Below are 16,634 nucleotides of genomic sequence, written 5' to 3'. Positions count from 1 at the left end.
AAAGGTTTAGAGGTGACATTAGGGCCAAATACGCACAGGCTTTTTAAAATCTGGCTGTAATTTCTTTGACATATGATTTTCTCAAACACTTAGCAGATGTATGTGTTTTCTAAAGCTCCTATAACAAACTGTCTCCAAACTTCTGGCTTAAAACAATAGAAATTGCTTGTCTCATATTTCTGGAGGCCAGAGTCTAAGACTCGGATGTCACCAGAGTCATACAACCTACGGAGGTGTTGGGGAAGGATGTTTATACAGGTACAATCTTAGCTGAGCTAATTATATCTGCATAACCCTATTTCTTTAAAAGGTGACCTTTGGAGATACTGAGGATTAGGACTCATATATATCTATATATATATAGATATATATACACGCACACACATACACACACACACATACACACACACACACACACAATTAATGATATACATACACACACAATTAATGGGAAGGGCACAATTCAACCATAAATTGTAAGCTTCTAGAAGTTTCCTTCTGGCAGTTTCCATGTGTAAGGAATCATAATCAAAACCTATTATAATTAAAACCTATGTAATGATCTCTGATTCTGTCTACCTCACTTCTTATAACTAAACGATGATGATGGTTACCTTGGAACTGTGTGAAACAACAGATATTATAGGAAAACCTTTAAACGTCTTTCCATTTTTTTTTTAAATCTCTGCATGTATATCCACTAGATTTAACCTGAATTCATCATTCTTGTGTACAATTTCACTAAAATCAGCCAGAACATGCCAGTGCATATGAAGTTCTCAGATTCCAGTTTCTTCTTTTCCTTTATTCTGTATTCTCCACATATGTGATCCATAGATCCTCATTCGAGGAAGCAGCCAGAAGGAAACTTTTTCCCTTTAAGAAAGTGGCCCCAGATTACGATGATACTTCCTTTCTCATCTCTTTGGTTATGACGTCATCATAGGACCACATCTAACAATGAGATGGCTCAGAAATGGTGAACGCGTGCCCAGATGAAAATATTCTACCACGTCAGTAGGAAAGAATGGATTTGTGAGTAGTATTAGTAGACTCTGTCACAAATACCCACTTAAATTATAGTTTTATTTCTTTCTTTTTCTTTTTCCTTTTTTTTTTTTTTTGAGATGGAGTTTCACTCTTGTTACCCAGGCTGGAGTGCAATGGCGCGATCTCAGCTCACCGCAACCTCTGCCTCCTGGGTTCAGGCAATTCTCCTGCCTCAGACTCCTGAGTAGCTGGGATTACAGGCACGCACCACCACGCCCAGCTAATTTTTTGTATTTTTAGTAGAGATGGGGTTTCAGCATGTTGACCAGGATGGTCTCGATCTCTTGACCTTGTGATCAACCCGCCTCGGCTTCCCAAAGTGCTGGGATTACAGGTGTGAGCCACCACGCCCAGCCCTTTAAATTATAGTTTTAAAACCTCTTTTTAAAAATAAGATTCTTTAAAAGGAAAGGTGGCTGGGTAGAGGGATGTTCCCATGGATGTTACCCTGGATGTTCCCAAGTCCAGCCAGGACACCTTGGTTCAAGTCTAAACTCTCTCTGACATGAGTGTATCACCATCTTGGACAGGTGTATTTCTTTTCTGGTATGTTTCATCACCTGAATAATGAAGGCATGGAGGGCACTAACACTTTCAAAATAGCATTCTATAAAATAAAAGATTTAGGCTGGGTGTGGTGGCTCACATCTGTAATCCCAGCCCTTCGGGAGTCTGAGGCAGATGGATCATGAGGTCAGGAGTTCAAGACTAGCCTGGCCAACATGATGAAACCCTGTCTCCACTAAAAATACAAAATTAGCTGGGCATGGTGGCGTGTATCTGTAATGTCAGCTACTCAGGAGGCTAAGGCAGGAGAATCTCTTAAACCTGGAAGGTGAAGTTTGCAGTGAGCCAGAGTGAGCAATTGCACTGCAGCCTGGGTGACTTGGTGAGACTCTGTCTCAAAAAACAAAAACAAAAACAAAAACAAACGAACAAAAAAAATTAAAGATAGTAATTATTTTGTGACAAAGAATCTCTTCACTCAAAATTAGAAAGTGATTAACACTACATCTTTTAGAGATTCACAATTTCATAATAGAGATTCTGAGATACTCTTTCCGTAAGTAATTTTTAATTCATGATATGCTGTTTTTTCTGAACTTCATGTAAAACTCAACGTGGGAAACACCAAACTAAATGGCCTATAAAGTTCCTTCCTGCTCTCAGGTTCTGTGACGCTGAAGTCCATCATCAAGCTCTTACCACACTCCACCATCTATTAAATTATTTACAAAGTCTATTTATAGCCTCCTGTTCCTGAAATTGAGTTAAGGAATCTCACCACAAAAGGCCTTTAAGTAAGGCTATCTACAATAGACATTGACATAGAAAAGTAAGACTGATTTATTCCTCTGCGTTCATTAGTCTGCTAGGTTCCTTGCCCAGTCAGCTAGTTACCTAGTTAAGCTCTGAGGGAATGGAGACAATTAAGTGTGGAGGAAGAGGCTCACGTCATGTCATGTGAGACCTGTCACTGGGGTGGGTGGGAGGAGGGTGGGTGGAGGGGGTTGGCACCAAGACTCCCTGGGCAGGCAGAGCACATGAGCTCCCGCAGGGCGCACTGAAAAGAAGCAGGGCGGTGCCAGACAGAGGGCCAGCCGACTTCCAGCCTCCTCAACAATTTCGCTTAAGGCTGGCTTTGTGTGAGTGCAAATCATTCAGATAATTGTTGTAATTCTGTGCTTAGCTTGGCTGCTAAGACCTTCGGTTCATGAATATTCATAAGATCTATCCACACTCCACTATTACTTAAATTTTCCTAGACAGCTTTCATGCTGAGTGTGCCAGCCTGTTTGTGCTGGAGATGGTGATGGTGATGATTTCTTGTCTGGGTGGGAGCAGGCTCAGCGAGGCCCAGGGACACTTCCCTGTGCCCGCCCACCCATGTCTTTGAGCAGAAAAGGCACTCTTGCTAAGACGGCCCTGCTTCTCCGCAGGTTTCCTCTTACACGTGGATTCTATTCATTCATCGTTTACTGAGCTCTGTGCCAGGCACTGTGCTAGATGCCGGGGCTCCTGCGTAGAAGACAGGTGAGTACCTACCTTCAAATGAATGTGTGGTCCTGCTAGCAAGATAGACTGTGAACAGACCACTGGAGAATAAGAATAGTTACTGAGAGAGGATGAGTCCAGAGTATTATGAGGAGTTTAGAGAAAATGAGCAGAATCAAAATTGGGAGTGGGTGAAATCAGGAAGAGATGGCTTTTCACATGAATCAAACACCTACATTGAGCCTCAAAATTATGTAATATAACACACACTCGTTGAAGAAAACACATATCACAAAATGGAAAGAAAAGTCTTTTGACATTTCTCACCCAATTTTATTACATGTATTTTCAGACCTTTCTCTGTGTGTCTAAAAGTCTTTTTAACAACAACAACAAAATTCATGAACTGTGTAGTTTTATAATCCACTTTTTTCCAACATGGAAATATTTACACATGAAGAAAGAGTAAGATGTTCCCAGGTAAAGATGGTCAAGGAAGACAGTGTCGGCTGAGAAAGTTTGCTCGATTTGGGGGCGTCTCCCAGGCCTTGGTTATGCATGGAGTCCAGGGTTGCAGGTGAGGATGACCCTGGACAGGAGGTGGGCAGACAGGACAATGCTTTTTATGCCTGTCTAAGGTCTAGGGAGATTGGGCTTCACCATGAGAGCACGAGCAAGCTACTGAAAGTTTGTAAGCAGAGACCCAGTAATTTGGAAAATTGTTCTAAGGATAGATGGGAACAGAAGGAGCAGTGGAGTAGAATACCTTTAACTGAGTCTCTTCGGAAGATTAAAATTCTAACCAAAGCCTGACTGAGTGAGAACCTGTCACATACAGAGACTAAGCATGTGTCCATTTTATGGTTGAGGTATACGGATCCTCTAAGGATGGCTTCTCTGCCACATTCTTCAGTAATTAAGGCATTAACAAACTGAGCATCTCACAATCCAGCACAGAGAGTCTATTCTGTTTGTGGCACTTAAATCCCAGGGCTGAAGGTATACTGGGTAAAAATCGCTTACTTATCCAAGCCAAAATTCACATGATTCTCAAAAGACAATCACAGGACTTCCTTTTTTTTCGGTCGCTCTGGGGCTATTAGTTTCAGGTCTGTTGGGAGCACTTCATTCAATTTAAAATACTTTTAGAAAAATCTGGTTAACTATACAGCTACAGTTGAATTTGTTGCTAGAGTCAATTAACAGAAAAATATATAGAAATAGACACTTGCATTCCACTGAACTTTTATGAAAAAAAAAAAAAATAAAAAAACCCATAGCAGAGTTCATTCTGAGAAGTCAGAGGGGCTGTAAAAAAAGTTAGGATCATTTATGCATTACTTTATATACTGTCTATTATTCAACGATGACCATAATTAAGTTTCAAATAATCATTTAATTTTTTGTTGTTTGTAAGAGAAGAATTTTGATTTGAAATATATTTAGGACAAAACAAATCTCTAGAATGTTGCACACAACTGGGCATGGGCAGCATGGGTAGAAAGAAGGGGCGCATGTGTGGCTCCCTGGTTTCCGGTTGCCACTGTGGTGATATTCACAGTAAGGAAGCTAAGAGGACAAGGAAGACCACTGGAACTGGAATTTGAAGTGTCTTCAGATACATGTTTCTAAATTGTAGCCTCAAGGAGCACATGTTCAGATTTGTTACATGAATATATCACACGATGCTGAGATTTGGGCTTCAAATGATCCTGTCACCCAAGTAGTGAACATAGTACCTGATAACTAGTTTTTTGAGCCATGCTTCCATTCCTCTCTCCCTGTTTTGGGGTCCCCAGTACCTACTGCTCTCATCTTTGTGTCTGGGTGTACCCAACATTTAGTCCCCACTTATATGTGAGAACATGTAGTATTTGGTTTGGGGTTTCTTTGTGATTGGCTTAGGTTAATGGCCTTCATGGCTGCAAAGGACACCATTTCACTCTTTTCTATGGCTGTGTGGCATTCCATGGTGTATATGGACCATTTTTTCTTTATGCAATCCACCGTTGATGGGCACCAGGGTTGATTACATGTCTTTGCTATTGTGAATAGTGCTGCAAAATACAAATGCAGATGTCTTTTTGGTATAACATTTTATTTTTCTTTGGGTATATGCCCAATAATGGGATTGCTGGGTGGAATAATTCTATTTTTAGTTCTTTGAGAAATCTCCAGTCTGTTGTCCACAGGGCTAAGCTAATTTGCATTTCCATCAATAGTTTATAAGCCTTCCCTTCTCTCCACAGTCTTGCCAGTATCTATTGTTTTTTGGCTTTTTAATAATAGTCATTCTGCCTGGTGTGAAATGGTATTTCATTGTGGTTTTGATTTATGTCTCTGTGATTAGGGTGATGTTCAGCATCTTTTTACGTTTCTTGGCCACTTGTGTGTGTTCTTTGGTTCATGTCCTTGCTCACCTTTTAAAACTATTATTATTATTGTTAGAGATGGGGTTCTACTCTTGCCATACAGGCTGGAGTGCAGTGGTGTGATCATAGTTCATTGCAGCCTTTTGCCTATTTTATAATTGGGTTATTTGTTTTTAATGGGGTTATTGGTTGTTATAGGTCATTGATATTAGTTCTTTGCCAGATGCATAGTTTGTAATTTTTTTCCCATTCTGTAGGTTGTCTGTTTACTCTGCTGATATTTTCTTTTTATGAGCAGAAGCTCTTTAATGTAATTAAGTCTCATTTGTCTATTTTTTATTGTGTTTCATTTGCTTTTTGAGAATTCATTATAAATTCTTTCCCTAGGCGAATGTCTAGAAGGGCAATTCCCAGGTTTTCTTCTTGGATTTTTGTAGTTTTTGGTCTGACATTTAAGTCTTTAATCCATTTTGAGTTAATTTATGTATATGCTGAGAGGTATGTGTCCAGCTTCATTCTTCTGCGTATGGTTAGCTCGTTTTCCCAGCACCATCCACTTTGAATGGATATTCTTTCCAGGCTATTAATTTTTGTTTACTTTTTGAAGATCAGTTTGATGTAGGTGTTCAGCTTTATTTCAGGGATCTCTATTCTGTTCCATTGGTCTACATGTCTATTTTTGTGCCAGTACCATGTTGTTTTGGTTACAGTAGTCTTGTAGCATAGTTTCATGTTTGATAATGTGATGCCTTCATCTTTATTCTTTTTTGCTTAGGTTGCCTTGCCTATTTGGGATATTTTTGGTTCCATAGAAATTTTAGAATAGGTTTTGCTAATTTTGTGAAAAATTATATTGTTAATTTGATAGGAATAGTGTTGAATTTGTAGATCGCTTTGGGTAGCATAAACATTTTTAAAATATTGATTCTTAAAACCCATGAAATCGGAATATGTTCCATCTGTTTATGTCATCTATGATTTCTTTCAACAGTGTTTAGTAGTTCTTGCAGAAATGTTTCATTTCCTTGGTTAAATGTATTTCTAGGTATTTTTTTGTGGCTATAGTAAATGGGATTGAGTTTTTGATTTGGTTCTCAGCTTGAATGTTATTGGTGTATAGAAATGCTACTATTTTTTACATGTTGATTTTTTATTCTGAGACTTTGCTGAAGTCATTTATCAGGTCTTGGAGTCTTTTATCAGAATCTTTAGGATTTTTTATATAGAAAATTATATTGTCATTAAAGAGAATAATTTGACTTCCTCAGTTTCTATTATTTGGATGCCTTTGTTTCTTTCTTTTGCTTGACTTCTCCAGCTAGAAATTCCAGTATTCTGTTGAATAGGAATGGTGGGAGTGGACATTTTTGTCTTGTACCAGTTCTTAGAGGGAATGCTTCCAGCCTTTTCCTGTTCAGTAGGTTGTTGGCTGTGGGTTTGTCATAGATAGATCTTATTATTTTGAGGAGTGTTTCTTAGATGTCTAGTTTGTTGAGGGTTTTTATTATGTTGGATTTTATAAAAAGCTTTTTCTAAATCTATTGAGAGAATCAAATGTTTTTTTGTTCTTAATTCTGTTTGTGTGGTGAATCAAATTTACTGATTTGTGTATATTGAATCATTTCTGCATCCCAGAAATAAAGCCCACTTGATTGTGGCAAATTAACTTTTTGGTATGCTGCTGGATTTGGATTGCTAGTATTTTGTGGAGGATTTTTGCATCTGTGTTCATCAGGTATACTGGCCTGTAGTTTTCTTTTTGTTGTTGTGTTTTTGTCAGATTTTGATATCAGGATTAGACTGGTTTCATAGAATGAATTAGGAGGGAATCCTTCCTCCTTTATTTCATTGAAATAGTTCCAGTAGAGTTGGTTCTAGTTCTTCTTCATACATCTGGTATAATACTGTGAATGCATATGGTCCAGGGCATTGTTTGGTGGGTATTGGTGGTTTTTTGGAGGGCTGTTTTTTTTTTTTTTTTTTTTTTTTTTGGTTACTGATTCAATTTCATTACTTGTTATTGATGTGCTAAGAATTCCTGATTCTTTAATCTTTAGGGGTTGTGTGTTTGCAGGAATGTATTCATTTCCTCTGGATTTTATAGTTTGAATGCACAGAGATATTCATAATAGTCTCTGAGGATGTTTTTTATTTCTGTGAGGTTGGTTGTGATGTCACCTTTGTTACCTCTGATTCTGCTTATTTGGACATTCTTTTTCTTTGTCAGTCTAGCAAGAGGTCTATCAATCTTTTTTATCCTTTCAAATAACAAATTTTGTTTTATTGATCCTTTGTATTGGGGGGGGTCTTAGTTTATTTAGTTCTGTTCTGATTTTACTTGCTTCTTTTCTTCTGGTAGCTTTGGGTTTAGTTTTTTTTTTTTTTTTTTTTTTTTTCCCCAGTTCCTTTAGGTACAAGCTTAAGTTGTCCATTTAAGATTTCTATCTTTCTGATGTAGGCATTTGGCACCATAAACTTTTCCTCATTACACTGCTTTTGCTGTATTCCAAAGGTATTGGTATATTGTGTCCCTATTTTTCTTTGTTTCAAATAATTTTTTGATTTATGCATTAATTTCATTGTTTACACAAAAGTCATTCAGGAGCAAGTTGTTTAGTTTCCATGTATTTATGTGGTGTTGAGAGTAACTCTTGGTATTTGTAGTTTTATTCCACTGTGGTCCAACAGGATGCTTGGTATGATTTTCACTTTCTTTTCCATTTTTGAAACTTGCATTATGACTGAGCATATTGTTAATATTAGAGCATTTGCTATGTGCAGATGAGAAGAAAAAATATAATGTGACTGTTAGATAAAGTATTCTGCAGTTGTCTGTTAGGTACAACTGGTCAAATGTTGAATTTAAGTCTAGTATTTCTTGGTTAGTTTTCTGTCTCATCTTGTCACAATGGTGTTGAAGTCCCCCACTATTATTGTGTGGCTGTCAAAGTCTTCTTAGATCTGAAAGTGGTTGTTTTATAAATCTGGGTTCTCCAGTGTTGTGTGCATGTATATATTTAGGATATTTAAGTCTTCTTGTTGAATAAGCCCTTTATTATTATGTAATTCCCTTCTTCGGTTTTTTAAATACTGTTGTTGGCTTAAATTCTCTTTTATCTGATATAAGAAAAGTGGCATCTGTGTTCTTTGTTTTCCATTTGCATGATACATCTTTCTCATTTCTTTACTTTGAATATATGGGTATCATTACATCTAAGTGAAATCTCTTGAAGATATCAGAAGGATGGATCTTTTTTCCGTCTAGTTTGCCACTTTATATCTTTTAAGTGGAGTATTTAAGTCATTTACATTCAAAGTTAATATTGATATGTGAAGTATTGTTTCTGTCATAATGTTGTTAGCTAGTTGCTTCATAGTCTCCATTTGGATAATTGTTTTATGGGGTTCATAGGCTATGTGCTTGTTTTTACTTTTGTGGTAGCAAGCATCATTCTTTCTTTTCTGTGTTTAGAACTCCTTTAAGCCTCTCTTACAGGACCGGTTTGGTGGTGACAAATTCTCATAGCAATTGCTTATCTGGAAATATTTTGTTTTCCTTCATTTTTGAAGCTTAATTTGGTGGGATACGGAATTCTTCATTGACTTTTTAATTTTTTTTTAATTTTTTTGAATGCTAGGAATGGACTCCAAATCTCTTTTAGCTTTTCAGGTTTCTGCTGAGAAGTCTGTGGTTAGTCTGCTGGGTTTCCCTTTATAGGTAACATGACTCTTTCCTTTAGCTGCCTTTAAGATTTTTTTCTTTCAGATTTACCCTGGATAGTTTGATGACTATGTGCCTTGGGGATGACTATCTTGTGTTATATCTCAGAGGAGTTCTGGATTTCTTGTACCTGCATGTTGACCTCTCTGGCAAGAATTAGAAATTTTTTCTGAATTTCATCCTCAAATATATTTTCCAAATTGCTTATTTTCTCTTCTTCTCTCTCATGATGCCAATACGTCATATATTTGGTTGCTTTATGGTAATCTTGTATTTCTTGAAGTCTTAATTTTGTAAGTGCTTTTTTTTTTCTTAATTTTTTTCTGACTGGGTTGATTTACAGGACCAGTGTTTGAGCTCTTAAATTCTTTCTTCTTCTTGATCTAGTCTGCTCTTAAGGCTTACAACGGTATTTTGAAATTTCTAAAATAGATTTTTTAATTCCAGAAGTTCCATTTGGTTATTTCCTAACACAGTGATGTCGTCTTTCAAATCTTGGAGTATTTTCCTGGCTTCTTTGTGTGGATTTCAACTTTATCTTGGATCTTGTTGAGTTTCCTTGCCATCCATATTCTGAAAACTATATCTGCCGTTTCAGACATTTCATTCTGGTTAGAATCCTTTGCTTGTAAGCTAGTGAAATCATTTGGAGATGACAAAACACTCTGGCATTTTGTACCAGAGTCCTCGTGCTGGCTCCTTCTCATCTGAGATAGTTGGAACTTTTCTTATTGTTGTTCTTGAATTTGTTACATTTGAATGCAAATTCTTGATTTTTTAATTATTTTTGTCTTTAGGGCTATGACTGTGAATACACACACACACACACACACACACACACACACACACACATATATATGTATATAAATCACATATATATTAATCACAGTTAATGATTAATTGGCCTCATTTCTGGGTGCTTTAAGGATTCTGAGGCTATCCATGACTTATTTGTTGCAGCTATGTTTGTGCAGTGGGTTTCTCACATGTTGCTTGTTGCAGTTATGTAATTTCATTTAGTGGTGTCATTCAAGCTGCAGTCTAGCAGACGGCATTGAAGAATAAGAACCAGCAGGCGGGGTGGGGGTGGAGGCAAAGGAGAAGCACTTAAAGTGCCCTGCTCCAGCAGGTATTCAACTTCAGTGGGGATAGAGCTGCTGAGAACCCCAAGAAGTAGACTTTTTCATCCCATGGTCCCTGAAGTCCCAAAGGGAAGGGTTGCTGCCAAGTCCATGAAAAAGCACTGTCTTCAGATATTTGAACTGGAGATAAAAAATAGATTTGGGGTCTCTGCATCTGGATTCCAGAGATAAAAGTCAAGTTGAAAATTTTAATTTAGCAGCCCTCTGACCATATGTTCTCATTGAAATCCTGGGGAAGAAAATAATCATGAAAGAGTAGAGAGTGAAAAACAGAGTGACCTGTGATTGAGACTTGGAAACACCAACATTTAAAGGTCAAATAAAGAACTGATTGAAATAAAATTGCTGAGACCAAAGAACACCTTATACAAGGGGTGTGTTTCTTAAAGGATGAATGGTTGGTTAAGCTGAAACTTGGGATGTTTTTCCTCGTTTGTTGTAGGTACCACATGCCCACTTGCAGAGCAGCTGAGGAGACTCCCTTCTTACAGAAACAGGGGTAGAGCATGAAGGCTTGATCTCTACTTGTGCAAGTTTAGTCAGAAAAGGAGATGATATCAAAAAGTCTCTAAGTAGTTTTTTGTCTTGGTTCCAAATGTGTTTGTCCAGGTTTGAGTTTTACAGAGAAAGAGTGAGCCCCAAAAGTAAAAACTCAAATGGTGTTTTTATTAAAACTGTTGAAAATATCCAGACATAATTCAGAGCTCTGTTAACACCTTTATGACAAATTATAGCACAGACATAGAGAGAGGCATCCTTCCCACTTTACCTAAGGGCATCTTGTAGTTCTTCTACCTCTGGAATCCTTTAGTGGAAATGGATGTGAAAGGAACACTCATATTCAGAGAAGTATAGTTATCTGATAGGTGTGGCAATTCCCAATAGTACCGGGCTTTGTGACCAGAAAAATGAGTCATGTCTTTCTGAAGCAAAAAATAAAGATAAAATAGCAGTGGCCAACTCACATGAACCCAGTGGATGCATATGAGAGCATAAGAGGAGAAAAATTGCTGGGAACCATTTAGTTGAAGAATGAATGTATACCTGAGGAGGATGGTATGAGAGATAACTTCTCACTCAGAAAAGCCTAGGTCAGGGCAGTTATGAAGGAGAATGTGCTCCTGCAGAAAAATGTGAAGAAATGCTAGTGAAATCGGTAAAACCAGGCATGCATAATAATGTTTTTAGTACATTAAGGTGATTTAACTTAAAACACTGATGCTAATTACATGCAGACAAAATTCATTTATAAAGATGTTTATATAGCCTAAGACACTAATGAAAGAAAGGAAAGTATCCAGTAGCAAGGTGCAAGTTCTATTCATGACGTGTGTTAACACATCCTGTCATTTCTTTCTAAGAAAAAATAGAGGAAGTGCATATGTAAAATCATAAAACTCAAAATTTGCTAAACAAACAAAAGGCAACAATAGCAGCCGCAGTCTATAAATGCTTAGGATAGTAATGCTGTATATTCAGAGTCTAAAGCTCAGCCAGAGTCAATTTGCCCCTCTACCTGTTTTTGCAAAGAGTAAAACATAGGTTTTTTTTGAGAAAGCCACAGTCGTTAGTCTATGTATTGTCAATGGCTGCTTTCAAAGTACAATTGAGAAGTTGAGATACAACCCATGTGGCCTACAAAGCCTAAAATATTCACTACCTGGCTCTTTCCAGACTTCTTTATGACGAAGGTAAAAAAAAAAAAAATTGTTCTTTATTTTGTTCGTTGATTAGATGTTTGTTTGCATATTAGCATCCACACTGTGATATAAAGATCAGGATAATCTCCTAGAATCCTAAAGCAGCTGCATTGGGGATGCAATGCCTTACATGTGCTCAAACCCACAGTCATCTTATTTCTATGGCACAGCTTTTGCTTATGTGATGAAAAGTGAATTCTAGTTTGTGCTTTCCTCCACCTTCCCTGCTCCCATCTGCTTGCTGACAAAGCATGAAAATCCAGTGAGTGGCTCCCATTAGAGCCAGTCACTGCCAAGGTGAATGTCGACGACTCTTTGGGAAACTCTCAGAACAATACAGCTGCCCTTGCCCATGATCAATTTCATGTGATGAGCTTTTCCAAGGCTCATTTCCCTCACTGTGAATGGACTTCCCCATTGGGCAAAAAGTTTCAGAAGAAAAGCAATGGAAAAAAATCAGTACTAATTAAAAATGCAGATTTCTGAGACTCACCCCAGATCTTTTGAATCCCTGGATTAAGCCAGGAAATAATGGGTGATAGGAGTGTGTGGACAAAGGTGCAGTGACTCTGATATAAATCTCTAATCCATATTTTGAGAAACACTGATCAATAGAATCATTTTCAGCTACAAAGCTTCACAGCTCTATGAACACTTGGCTTGCTTTGCATTTCATTTCTCAAATCATTCTCTATGCTTCTATTTCTCTGTCTTTCAAAGCTGGAGTGTATTCAAGCAGTGCGAGATTCAGTGTTGAAAGGGATTTATACCAGTTGAAATTTGTGTTATTATATTTGTTTCATGCGTTTAATTCCTGTTGAGACTTTAAGTGTGGGCAGCTGGATTCCTATTCCAGGTGCTACGCCTCACAAATTGTTGACATCTTTCTTCTCTATTAGACACCAAAGCCCAGCTGCAGGAGAAGCAACACATCTTCTTTAGGCATTTAGCCCTCCACTTGGCTGGGCGACAAGCACTGAAGATGCGAAAGGGTGGCACTGGAAGGGAGTTTGCAGTCCTCCCGATCTCAGGCAAGCATGCTTTGTGGTTTGGCTAACTGAAGTACATGAATAGTGAATTCTTCTGAATTAGACAGATTTAAACTTTGGAAATTGTATTTTAAGAGAGAGAAGAGACATGACCAAAGTTTAATAATTTATAAAATTTCCTGTCAGGAAACCATTGAGGTTTTATAGAAGTTTGGAGACTCCACCCCCACATGGCTTTGACTAAGTGGATTTTATACAGTATTTAAAGCCCTGCTCAGTAGCTGTTGGCCCCAGAAAATTTTCTATAATATCTGTCTCAACTAATTAATTGCTTCCAACTCTGAATTTCATTGTTTCAGTGTCTCTGTAGAGTTAACTTAGTTGACACTGATTAACTGATTTTCAGTGTATAGGACATCAGAGTCAGCAAGCAGGGCCTTCATAAGGAAATGATCTTTGCTTCCCAGGAGTGTGTGACTGTAAACAAGCACATAAAGAGCAAAGAGCTTGTTATGCTGTGCCCAGTGAGGCAGGGCACATGTTTCAGTCTCCCCACTGCACTGAAGACAGGAGGTCAGGGAGCTCCTGTATCTTGATATTTTTGTTTCTATCACGATTCTTGTCATCTCCCACTAGTCGAGAACAAGGGCCCAGAACATCTTGTATTGAATTGAGCTGAACTCCAATTTAACCTTTTCCTTTTAGAGGTCAGAGAATAGTCATAAGCATCTGAGATTGCTCATCAGAAAATTCTTGTTCATGATTCTTGATGTCAAAAGTGTGTTTTGTCACCTTGAAGCTTAAGTTCAGCTCCAGGCAGAATTAAAAAGGACTTTGACTGTTTCTCTCAGCATGCAAAGGTTCACAAGCTCTCCCACTACTGTCCCACCTGGGCTTTCCACATTACGCAGATTCACATTCTACCTTCTCCTGCCCTCAGGAATGTTTCCTTCCATTTCTTTCTAACTTCCTCTCTAATAATCACTTATCCTGTGGCCAATTTACCAAGAACTTACTCAGCAAATGGCCAAGGAATATGATACATTGATAGTAAGATCTAATGAGAAGTGTATCTCTGTCTCACATGATAGGTTTATATTTTGGTAGAAGCTTTTTTGGAGACAGAAATGTTTAGCAAATGGTGAAAAACTAAAAAGACAAATTTTAGAAATGTAGGAAAGATATTTTCAGATAGTTTGATGTCCATTTTACATGCAGTCTGCCCACTCCTCTTACTTCAATTGCATTAACACTTGCTTTTAAAAGTAAAATTTAGTCAGTTTTTAAGAAATTAAGTTTATCTTTAGCAAGAAGCCCATGGCTTTTAATCCTGGAGGTCTTCTTTATTCATCATAGTGTAGTATTAAATCCTTTAATAAAAATAACATAGCATTTAGACAGTCTAAATCAAACTCTTAAAAATCAGATTATGTTTTTATATTGTTCTGTTACGTGTGTTTAGGCATATTTCTTCAGAAATAAATCTCACTTCAGTATACAATATTTTAAAAGACATTAAATATTACATATGACATTGTTAATTGAACAAAAGTTATAAAAATTTAATATGGAATGGATCGAATGAAAAAAATCCCATTCACCTTTTCTTTGGCAAGTCAACATTCTATCTGGCATCATGGATTGTGTCCAATTTTAGAACGGACAGAACCTCCGTGAATTTTAAATGGCGTTGACTTTAATAGGTGAAGAGCTTGTTGATGTGAAAAGGGTTTCCCACAGAAGCCACAGAGGAGAATCCAGGCCTCCCCTCTCCTGATTAGTCTTCAGTCTCCCGGGCGGCCGAGAGATATTCCAAGTTGGCAGAGTCAAGCATGAGCAAGTAGAAGGTGTGGGGTGGACTGTGAAACATCGATTCCTCCCCTGTGGTTGTCATGTACTAGCTCTGTTACCTTAGAAATGACTTAATCTTGTCCACCTTAATTCCTTTGTCTGTAAAATGGGGCTGTTTCATATTAAAATGCAGACATGTAATCCATGCATAGTGGGTCTTGAAACCACACAGCGCTGTGCAGGGCAAAGCTACTCTTATTACTATTGTCACCATTATTGTGTATTTGATATTAATTTATAGCTACTGGGTTGGTGAACACAGTTGCTTATCCTCTTGGAAGAGGACAAAGCCAGCAGCAGAAACCAGTCTCTTCATCCTCACACATCCTTGGAGGAGCAATAGTGGCAAGAGATTATCAATCTCACTTTACAGGTGGAGAATCCAGAGCGACACCCTTGCCCTTGGCCATGCTGACTTGTCAACCTTGCTAATGCTTGGTTCACCGCCTCCTGCTTTAAATCACATCACAGGGGAGACTGAGAGACAGCACCTCCCCAGCAGGTCAGACCTTTCAATATTTCCTTTCTTACAATCCCCACGGCCTCATGGGTTCATGGAGATTCTGCAGACATGACGCTTGATTCAGTAAAGAGGGAGAAATTTGTATTTCTATATCATACACCAAATTGACACTGATTTTTGGAGGAATCGTATCACAGTAAATACACAAGGTCCTCTTTAAATAAGAATTCAATGGACTAGGGAATAAATAATGGCAATTATATTTTTTCCTCTAAATAGAGAGGCGATTGGTTCAGATGGTAAGAGAGTCTTATCGACAGACAGCAAGGTTGTCTTAGCCCAGGTGCAAGTTCAGACCAAATGTTGCCTTTACGCAAGTGGACATAACTTGCCCTTTTAAATAAAACACAAGATGCTTATTGTTGCTGCTCCGTTCTCAGGCCCCAGCGCGTTTGCCTCGATTCTCTCCAGGAGCATCACGTGAGGCTGGCGGGACAGTGAGCAGCATGCTCATTTGTTGGTGAGTGGGGAGCAGGGCGGCCAGCGGCTTTCTCCAGGGACATGTGCCTGGTTATGCCAGAGCCAGACACTCTGAGCTCCTGCTCCTTAATGCTTTGGTTTCCCACACTCTCTGCTCCCTGAGCCTTGATCAGCGCCCAGCTGAGGCTCCCAGAAAGGCTCCTGAGTATGTGTGATGTCTGTGTCCCTTGACATGCACTCAGCAAAGTGTTGCTCTTGCCTGCCCTGTGTCACTGTGAGCCCATGTCCACAGGATTCCCCACTCCAAGCGCTCATCAGAAAACCAGAGAGATGGGGATGGCCTCTCACCCTTTCAAACTGCATTTTGAACCCTTGATAATCAAGATTTGTGTGAGTTGGAGGGGCTTTGGCCAGTCCCTGGTGGGAGGCCTTCCACATCCTAAATCCTCAGCAGGTCGTTCATCAGAGCTGGAGCTCCTGTCCACAAGGAATGCCCATAGGAGCCATCCAAGGGCCTGAATAATGGTGGGCTCATTAGTGCAGGTGGTCTCCCCCATCAGAAGGGAGGTGCCTATTAGCCTGCGAGAGGGCCGCCAGTGTGGAACCGTTTTATAGCACAGCTGCTCAGGAACGAACTCGTGGCTTAATTTCAGAGTTTTCTTCATCTCTTCCATTTACACAGACCCATGCTGCCCAGCTGGGAGTGTCTCACCCACAAGACAACACAAAACTCAACGTTCTCTGGATTCTGGCTATGTCATATTTCTGTAAGATATATGCTGTATGCCCTAATTTCCTTTCTATGTATTTCCTTATTTCCAAGGAATAATCAATTTGAGATTCATCAACACAATAAAACTCAGAGACAGCC

This window comes from Saimiri boliviensis, chromosome 1 (assembly GCF_048565385.1).
Source record: "Saimiri boliviensis isolate mSaiBol1 chromosome 1, mSaiBol1.pri, whole genome shotgun sequence".
Lineage (NCBI taxonomy): Eukaryota > Metazoa > Chordata > Mammalia > Primates > Cebidae > Saimiri > Saimiri boliviensis.
The sequence above is the reverse complement of the archived record's forward strand: the minus strand, read 5'-3'. Positions refer to the sequence as shown.